The 9919-nt window shown below is 39.2% G+C and overlaps 1 pseudogene; it reads right to left on the bottom strand.

The window, feature by feature from the left end:
• Positions 1 to 2437: 2437 nt before the first annotated feature.
• On the bottom strand, positions 2438 to 5168 carry LOC139468679 (uncharacterized; annotated as a pseudogene).
• Between the last annotated feature and the right edge of the window lie 4751 nt (positions 5169 to 9919).

The raw sequence follows: 9919 nt of genomic DNA, 5'->3' as shown, positions 1-9919 counted from the left end.
TAACCTAGCCTAGAAGTGCAGTATTGGGATACATTCCATGACGGATCTGTGCTATAGGGAGAGTTATGTAAGAACAAGTAAAAACATATCGTGAACAAAAGTTATTATAATTGCATGCACATAATCTAATTGTGTTGTTAGACGTCATATAATTGTTCCAGATTCCTTGACCGTGTGCTTTATTAGAATATTCTCAAAGATTTTCAACAAATAAGATGTTTTTTTGACAAACCTAACACTTTGGTTTTAGTGTCATGATATGCTCATAATACTAATCTCATAGATAAAGCAGGTTCAAAACATAATTCGAACAGACAGGAAGATGGCTACTAGGGTTGAGATGAGCCCAAATGTACTACCCAGGTACCCTACATCCAGACCCGATCCAACCAGATTAGAAATGTTTTACCGGAGCCTGGCAAAAACCCTTTCGATACATGTATGTACGAACTGATTATGCATACACTGAGGTTGACTGAAGCTTTACCTTTACTCAGATATATAAATGCCAGAAGGAATACGTGGATCGTCAGAAAGAAATAGGAAACATTAGTGATTTGTGGTGTAGCCATGGAGTTTTAGTGTTATTGACTAACCACGGGTCCGGGTAATCTTGTGGGTGCCCAGATCCAACCCAGGACCCGCCCAACCCAGCCCTAATGGCTTACAACAGATGTGTACGAGGTAGGATTCTGTTTAGAATTCTTCCAACCTCTTCAGCTGTAAAGAGTAATATCAAGTGTCTCCTTTGTAAAATGTACAGCTTACCAGCTTCAGTGGCAGAGAGAAAAGGTATGTCAGTTGATCGTGGCGTCATGGTAACCGATGATGTCACACTGGTCTGCAAAACATTGTGAAGCAACTTTAATGTAGCGGTACGTCCTGTGGAATCCAGATATGGATTAAGAATTGACTTCAATATTTTTTTTGCGTTTATGGAGGTGTAAGTATATGACAGACAATGGTATAGGGTCATATTTTTTATTTGTGAAAAATTCATTCTGCTCCTGTTGAGTGTAAATGCTATCTAAAACGATCCAATGATTATGTGTGCGGTACAAATAAGTAAAAGAAATCGATTGAAGTTTTCTTTCAATGATTTTATTTAAACTGGGGGCTATGCATATCACTGGCGAGCCACCGCGAATTCCTACGACGTCACGCAAGTAGTTCGCTAGTGGGCATGGGCTAATGTTATTTTAGGTTAACCAATTAAATGCAACGGAATCTTATTTAAGAATTGACTGAACTATATTTATTGTGTTTCTGGAGGTATAAATCTAAACAACTTATGCGCATACCATGCGTTAATCTGCGTATAAAACGCAAAGTGTGCATACCCCTCTAAGCAAATACATTTTACAAGACACCAATAACAACTTCAAAGGCTGTCTATTAAGTCATTAATACAAACAATTATCAGCCGGTCATGAAACAAATCCGAGGGTTTGCGTGGCCTAATGTTTGTTCAGATTATGCAGAGTAAACTAAATCTATTTTATGGTCTCTGATTATAGAGCTGACGCACAAAAATATCTTTTTTTAATTTAGCCAAACAATAACATGGAATCACTTACAGTTTATTTTTTGACAATTGAATAATGAAATGTACTATGCCTACAACACTATTATAATCATTATATATATAGACACAATTACACAATTGTAGAAGTGTTCCTCCGTACAGGTATGATGCAGGAGCTATTTGTTATTAAGTGGCTCACCATAACGTTCCACAAAACAAACTTCATGACATCACAAGCATCCTACATGGAACATCCTATCTAGTAAAGTACAAACATTCTATGATCACGGTGCAATGGACCATGTACCTAACATGCTACTGAATGGACCTGGGACGAGTCCGAATATACAGCCCGGGTACCCAACCCGACCCGGGAACCCGCTGATGATCTCAAGAGTTGGGAACTCATTAGTGTCATTAAAACAATATATCAAGTGACCATCCACATGCCCAAGTAGTCATGTGAGCACTTCAATAACAAGTAAACCATATTATATCTACTATAGAGTGACGTATTGGTATCTCTTGAGCTGATTGGGATCACGCCACGGGCTTTTCGCCTTCCTGGTCGACACCATACTTACTAGAACACGGAGGCGATTTAATAAAGAGAAACAGGTTGCTAAACACATAATGTGATGTGTAATGATGTGGAAATAATGTCTGTGGATACACCTTTGTATGATCATTCACACCCCACTTGGAAGAGTCCATTTTGAGTTGTTATAGTGAATTTAACACCAGTGATAGTGGTGATTGAAATCATGAAATTATTGATGTGACTACGTGAAGTTGATTTCGTGTATCTGACCTTTACCACAAACATACAGTATTGGTATCTCTTGAGCTGATTGGGATCACGCCACGGGCTTTTCGCCTTCCTGGTCGACACCATACTTACTAGAACACGGAGGCGATTTAATAAAGAGAAACAGGTTGCTAAACACATAATGTGATTTGTAATGATGTGGAAATAATGTCTGTGGATACACCTTTGTATGATCATTCACACCCCACTTGGAAGAGTCCATTTTGAGTTGTTATAGTGAATTTAACACCAGTGATAGTGGTGATTGAAATCATGAAATTATTGATGTGACTACGTGAAGTTGATTTCGTGTATCTGACCTTTACCACAAACATACAGTGTGTCATGTCTATCGACATACAATCCCAGTGAAACAAAACCAATGTCCTGATGATCTGTGACATAATCCCCTGTCTCTGTCAGCCGTATCACCTTGTTGCTGTCTGCAAGCAAGATGTCTCCTGTTGGATAAGTTGTAATACCATGAGGGTCGCTGAGTGCTCTGTCTCCGATAGGAGCGTATCTCCACACAACACCCCCCTCTGACGTCACACATGTCACAGACTTCTTCCCACAGTCAGACACGAGTATGTTACCCTTGATGTTGACACACATGTAGAAGGGGCAGTAAAACAGTGTCTCATTGTTGTGTGTAGTGACTGACCTCAGCACGTGTCCCGCCACGAAGGACTCAGAAAAGAGAGACTGTAGTACCCCTTGCTTGTTGTGATGGTTGATAGCAACAATAGGTCAGGGGCCACTTCTACACTTACAAAATGGCGGGAAGCAGGGACAACAACCATCACCTGGTTCTCCTTCAACTGCGTTACTCCCAATGGAGGGGCATCCAGGGTAAGTTTACTGTGGCATGTGAAGTTGTTTCTGGTGTAGAAGGATTTCACACACCCGTTTTGGAAGTCAGTGACTACAACTGTCTGTATACCATCAACAACCAGAACTGTGATGTCACGAAGTACAGGCTCCATCTCATCATCCGCCATCTTCCCATCTATCACGTCAACTCGCACTGGAGACGGCAGACATGTGCCCTCATCCTGGTATGTGACGTCAATCTTCCCCAGCTGTAGGTCATCCAGGATATGCTGGACGTCAGTGTCAGGTGTAAACCTGATGTCATCTATTCTTCGTGTGTCTGCTGTGTCTGTGTCCCTGACATCCCCCAACTCTACAGCCCCCGACTCCCAGGCCTGATACGCATCATTCAGGTCCATCTCACAGTCCGATACCAAGGCCTGGTCAATGAACTCACAATGTTGTCTGTACATCTGTATCTCAATCTCTTCAAGTTTTACATCTGCTTTAAGTTCCTTAGTTTGTTTGTCTGTAATATCCTTGAATTCATTCATCAGTTGTTTTTCTTTCCGCTTGATGTTGTCGATGGCTCTCTCAACAGCAGATTTAATGTGATTTTCTACTGCCATTTTGTTTTTCTCAATTCTTCTAATTTTCTCGTCTGTTTTCTTAACAATTGTTTCTTTTCTATGTATTTTCTTTGATAACTGTTTAGCATGCCTTCTTAAATGGTATTTCAGGTTTGGCAACATTGACTGAATGGTAAGGACAGACTCACATTTCCTATGGTAAACAACACAACATGTTTGACACACAGCTTTGTGGCAGTCTTTACATACAAGCTTTATAACCTCATCCTTATGTTCCCTGCATATGACCTTGTGCCTCCTCTTCACCTTGACCTCCCCTGAAAGGTCACAGATCTCATGGTCATGTGATGCTGGACTTGCACGATGTATCTTGACACATCTTTCGCAGAGGGACACTTGACACTCAGAACACCATGAGGCTCCCGGAGTTGTCTCCCCTAACTTCTCACACACTGAGCAACATGAAGCGGAACCTGTTAGAGGACATGTCTATAGTGATTTGACATATCAGGACAATATTTATATAAATTAGAAGTTTGAGAATCCAGGTAAAATCACCCCCTCCCACCTATTTTCAATGCACGAATAGGGCGGTGGATGTAGGCTTGGAGTTCAAGTGTTGGCTCGTCACGCCCATGGGTTTGATGTGGAAGCCCTGTATTGGCATGATTGGCAGTGGCGTAAAACTGAACTCATTCACCCAGTTATGTACATGTAGTTTCAACAGGTACAATTACACTTATTAGTGCACAGTTCTGATCATTATTATTATGGGCGATGGGGAAGCCTTGTGGTTTAAGTGTTAGCCAGGTTTAATTCCCCACATGAGTAAAATGTGTGAACCCCATTTCTTGTGTCTCCCGCAGTGATCCGACGTCAAAATATATATTATAAATATGTCTATGCTGTGATTACAGTTGGAGTCATGTTTGTAACATGTATATTTTCTGGAGTCGTTTAGTGGAGTCAATTGGTATCATTTAACATATTGTTAACAGCAATACTGTAATTATACTGCATGTTTAAACAAATAACGAGTACCCTTCAACATACCTTCATTACAAACATGATTCTTATTACTAGATTTCAGTTTGTGAAATGAATGTGTAATTCATAATGTAATAAACCAATACCTGTTTTGACAACGTCAGCTTGTGTGTCAATCAGCCCCTGTATAATGATGCTGGGTTTGATCTGCCCCGCCCACTCCTCCACTGGCCGGCTGGGTTTGGGGGACCTTTGTATCTTGTCGACAGAAGGCACAAGGGATCGTCTTGGACTGTACAGCATCTGGTGTGGTTTGGATGTATCCTGTGACACATTTCCTGCAGAATTTGTGGTCACACCTCAGTGTACAGGGGTCTGTGTACAGTTCCTGGCAGATCACACAGGTGAGGAATTCTGTAACTTTCTCAGCTCGTGACGTCGCCATCTGTAAAACATAAATAACTGTTCACTTTTCCAAGAAATAATTTCATCTGAAGTTGGTCCGTCTTTGTAATGGCGTTACATGTGTTTTGTTTGAGACAATAACATTTCTTAAGTGCGACTTTCGGCTTACCTTCCATATCTAGCTGACACACGATGATATAACTGAAATACTGCAGAACGCGGCACACTCAACCCGTCAGTAACTTGTGTGCACCACTAAGTATGCTGAAACGCCTCTGTAAATCCATGTCGAATGAGTCGTTAACATCTCATTTCTTGTAACAGAAATGACCATATCGACCAATCCATAGTGCTACAGGAATAACATATTCTACATATCGTGACTTCATGTCAAACAAGGTATTTCAGAAGCGTGTGTCTATGTATTTGTTTATACTATTTGTTGACAATAAGTGGAATCATTTTTCGCTTTAATTTAAGCTGCTACTGAATAGCAATTTATGTTTTTCCGTAACTTTCGAGAATTATTTCCCCTAAGTTTGTCACCTGCGGTCCAACACAGTTGGAAACATGAAGAAACTCGGTAGAAGGTGAAAGCTACCAATAGGGTCCTGTATTTATGACCTGTAATCCACCTGCGGCAACACCAACCAAGCCTTTTGATTTAATGATAATGGACACGCCCCCTCACAGTCACAATACATGGGAGGTAACTATGAACGATAGTATCCCGGACCAAGTCAACATATCTTCATTGTATCATTTTTACACGTCGACGAATGACTTTGTTTACCTGAATGTCAAACGTTTGTAAAACCCATAACAATAAAAGAAATTTACATCAATATGCTTTACATTTTTGTATTACCTTGGGGTCAACAATTTCTACTTTCGGGTTCTCTTCCTTTGATGTTTCTTGTGTTTACATAACTAAATTAAAGAAACGCATACCTTATATAAGTTGATGCTGTCCGGAATAAACAGGTATACTAGTTCTTCATGTGCACTGTGTTTTAATTGTATGTCCTGGATGCCTTGAAATAACCAAATCCCGCCGCTAACCGGTGCCAACCTGTCCCTTCCGCATGACATACAAGGGAGACACCTGCGAAATCTCGACTAGTGGTGATTTATAAGAGATCAAAACTGATGACAACGTAGGTTCCTGGGTCGAATCCAGGATGATTCCTATAACAACTTGAGAGATCGGCACATGTCAATATAAACTGACAGTACACACTCTAAACAGTATTTTTGTAATATCCTAAGATGTTATACACACTCGTTTGACGTTTATGTCAGCACAAGAAATAAAAGGTTGCATGCGCGAGGGAGCTTTTGGACAAGCAGCTATATACCAGTTGTGGTGATTCACATGCCACAAATGTTTTAGATATGAAATATGCCACAGATAAGTTAACTCTTTCTAACATGAAACGTAAATATAAATCTGACCAGTATTTCTAAGTAATGTTAACTGACAGATCAAAACACCGTCATGTAAACATCTTAATCTCGACGAGAAACATGTAGGTGTTATACCACTCTTACACCAGCAGGATTCCTGGGGCCTCCGTGTGTTGTAAAAATAAATTAAAAAAGCCATGTATACTGTTGTGGTCAGAAGCTTCAGATTACTAATCGAAGTCACGGAGTGTAATGTTAGTATCAGATATGTTCACTGCATGCTGAATAATCTCTTGTTTCGTTTTACTTGAACACAAAACCTGCATATGTGGCACGTGCGATACCCTACATGTAATCTCTTACTAGTTTCCCTCAGTACGTATGGTGACTGATACTATTAGCATGAAAACATTTACTGATTTCAATACACGAGATTTAACGTATATATTTACGTGTTTTACTATTCCTTCATGATTAAGTGATAAAATGATACATTGCCCTGATCGAGTTTGGATCTGTGCGATGAAGGAATATCCCTATTTACTTTTACTGGACGGTGTTCATTTCCATATATGTATGGAGATCCCATGACTCTAGGTGACTGAAACATGCTGACACGAACACATGACACACACAACGCAACTGATGAACGAAAGATGTTTTATCTTGTTTTCGTAAATGTTCTGACGTCCTTCCTCGTCTCATGTTTTCTTGACCTACTAACTTCACAGAACATATCAATTTTACTAAAGTGAGAAAACCGTTTCCATATTCATAAGAAATCTAGTCATTTACAATTCCGACTATATGATGATCATGTGTTTAGTAATCACTATCAAATAGTGATGACACCAGGTGTTCGTAAAAAGGTGAGCGTATCCTGCCCCACCGGTGTCACCCGTCACAAACACATGTAAAGGCACGTTAGCTGTTCACTTGAAATACACGAGAACATATGGGATAAGTCAAATGATGGAAGTGCATTGGACATTATTATTTACATCTATTATATCAGTGAAAACATTTAAAAGATAATTATTAGCCACATTACAGCCGCAATGTGTTAGGTAAAGAAATAGTAACCAACGTACCATCACCCGCTGTGTAAAAAGTCCACATCAACACCAAAAGAGAGATTTTATCTGAAACATACAAACACTATTAAAAAAAGGAGATAACCATGCAAATATGAAACATAAATTACACATAACTGTCTTCATACATGATCAATATCCTGTTGTATCAAGGATCCATGTATACCAGAAATAACTTGACCAACCTGGAGCAATCACCCCGTCTCGATCAATGGCACAGTTACATGTAAGATTGCCTCGTCTGTTTGAGTACGAAAGGGCAGATATGTCAAGAGTCGATCTTTTGACGGGTTTGATGTATTTCGTATTTTGTGATCTGTCAGGCGTTTGTTTTTGGTTTCAATTTCTATAATGTTTAGATTCTAAAGAAACCATAACATATGTAAGATGTAAACACATTGAGGCACCTAAACGCTATGATATGTAGTTGGAATATTAATGAGTGCCGCATTTACCTCATCATATCACCGGTATCTCATTACCATGTATCCGTGTAGCATGTTAATCAAGTTGACGACAGGCCTGCGGACAATAGACACACCAACCGGCAGATATGTATTATGTATACTAATAACAAGTGCGCTGATCAATGTGTTTGTATGTATTAAGTGATGAAATACCGTATTTCTCTTAAAATATAAAACCGATATCTCACTCCAGTGAGTGAGTGAGTGAGTGAGTGAGTGAGTGACACGAGAAATGGACTTCACATATTGTACCCATGTCGGGAATCGAACCCGGGTCTTCGGCGTGACGAGCAAACGCTTTAACTACTAGGCTACCCGACCGCCCCTCACTCCAGTGAATTAACACTCTATGGCTGAACGATTTTACATCTGCCTAATTTCTCATCTCTTTGAAATATCAACTATGTCAGGTCACTTGAAAATACAAATATTCACTTTTTATTCCCACGCTATATACCACTGCACATTCATAAACCTTGACACCAGGCTTATTTATATCCAATCAGCATACATTGTGCAGAGACGGGGTCATTGTGCACTTTGTGTCGTAAATATCATAAAGGTAATACCTGTTCTACTGCATCTATACAGGTGAGGAAACGCTATCGCGTGACAGATAAATCACTTCCGTGTCAGCTCAGTCCAGCGTTGTCAGGGATTGAGACAAGCAGTCTACACATTCTTTGTGAATAGTGAATGAAGCATTCATAGAATAACTTCTTGTGAATGTTAAATGTATATCTTTTCATCTTTTTAAATCGTGCAGAGTTGCTTTTGCTGTAAATTGATAACAATATCCCGTTTACACCTGTCATGATCTAAACAGTAAATGGTTCTTTTGCTCAATTTCACCAATGACAGTGTGTTCCTTGTCAGCTATCACACAACACGATCAGATAATTGAACAACAGAGCCTCTTCTAAACAAGTATACATGTATTTTCAGATTGTGCAACGACATTCTAAACCTACAAATGTAATATGTTCATTGATGGATATAAATGTGATTTAAGTAAGCATACCTGGAAATAAATTAAGATGTTGACTTTGAATCAAGACAAGACTGTGTGAACATATCATCCTGTCTTTGCTTTAAATTTCACACACACACAATCTAAATCTATATCCAAGGTAAATACAATCATACAAATAGTAAATCCTTAAACTCTGATACCCAGGTTTGTTTGCCATTATTGTCTGAACGTTTGAGCATGAAGTAAAATTGATGCGGAATCGATTACAATCCGTCCTCCACTATATATTCCAATTACAACGCTACATTGACTAAACGCTGCACACAATCACGTCCAGTTCGTCCTTGTACTGCCTTATTAGGGGCAAATATATCAATACAAAGACGCCTCTTTAAATACATGTTCTGAATTTTAATGTTGTAATATTTCAGACACATATAATGACATTTGAGAAATGGTTCCATCAATTAATATCTCATTTAAGAAATAAACGACTGCGTCCCTCATGGTTTATTCTCCCTGCAGTATGTTATTGTACGATAAACAATATTTCTTAAATAATGTACAATTTTAATAGCCCCAGTTGCAAAGGTCGATGGACAGTCTAGTGGTAATGGAGGGAACATACATGTGTGAAACAATCAATTTTGTTTGAGGTAGGATAGTAGATGGACTATTTTTCTGAAAAACTAATCCAGTCAGTTAGTTTCTAGAATAGAAAACGTTCGTCCATATTGGCATATGGCACTTTTTTGCCAGGCGAAATCAATTCACACAACTGTTTGATAGGCATTTTTAACAAGTTGACGGATGAAAAAAAGGATATAATTTATGGATAACAATGTTATAG

This window comes from Haliotis cracherodii, unplaced genomic scaffold (genome assembly GCF_022045235.1).
Source record: "Haliotis cracherodii isolate W230 unplaced genomic scaffold, xgHalCrac1.p SCAF_2, whole genome shotgun sequence".
NCBI classification, from domain to species: domain Eukaryota; kingdom Metazoa; phylum Mollusca; class Gastropoda; order Lepetellida; family Haliotidae; genus Haliotis; species Haliotis cracherodii.
The sequence above is the reverse complement of the archived record's forward strand: the minus strand, read 5'-3'. Positions and strand labels throughout refer to the sequence as shown.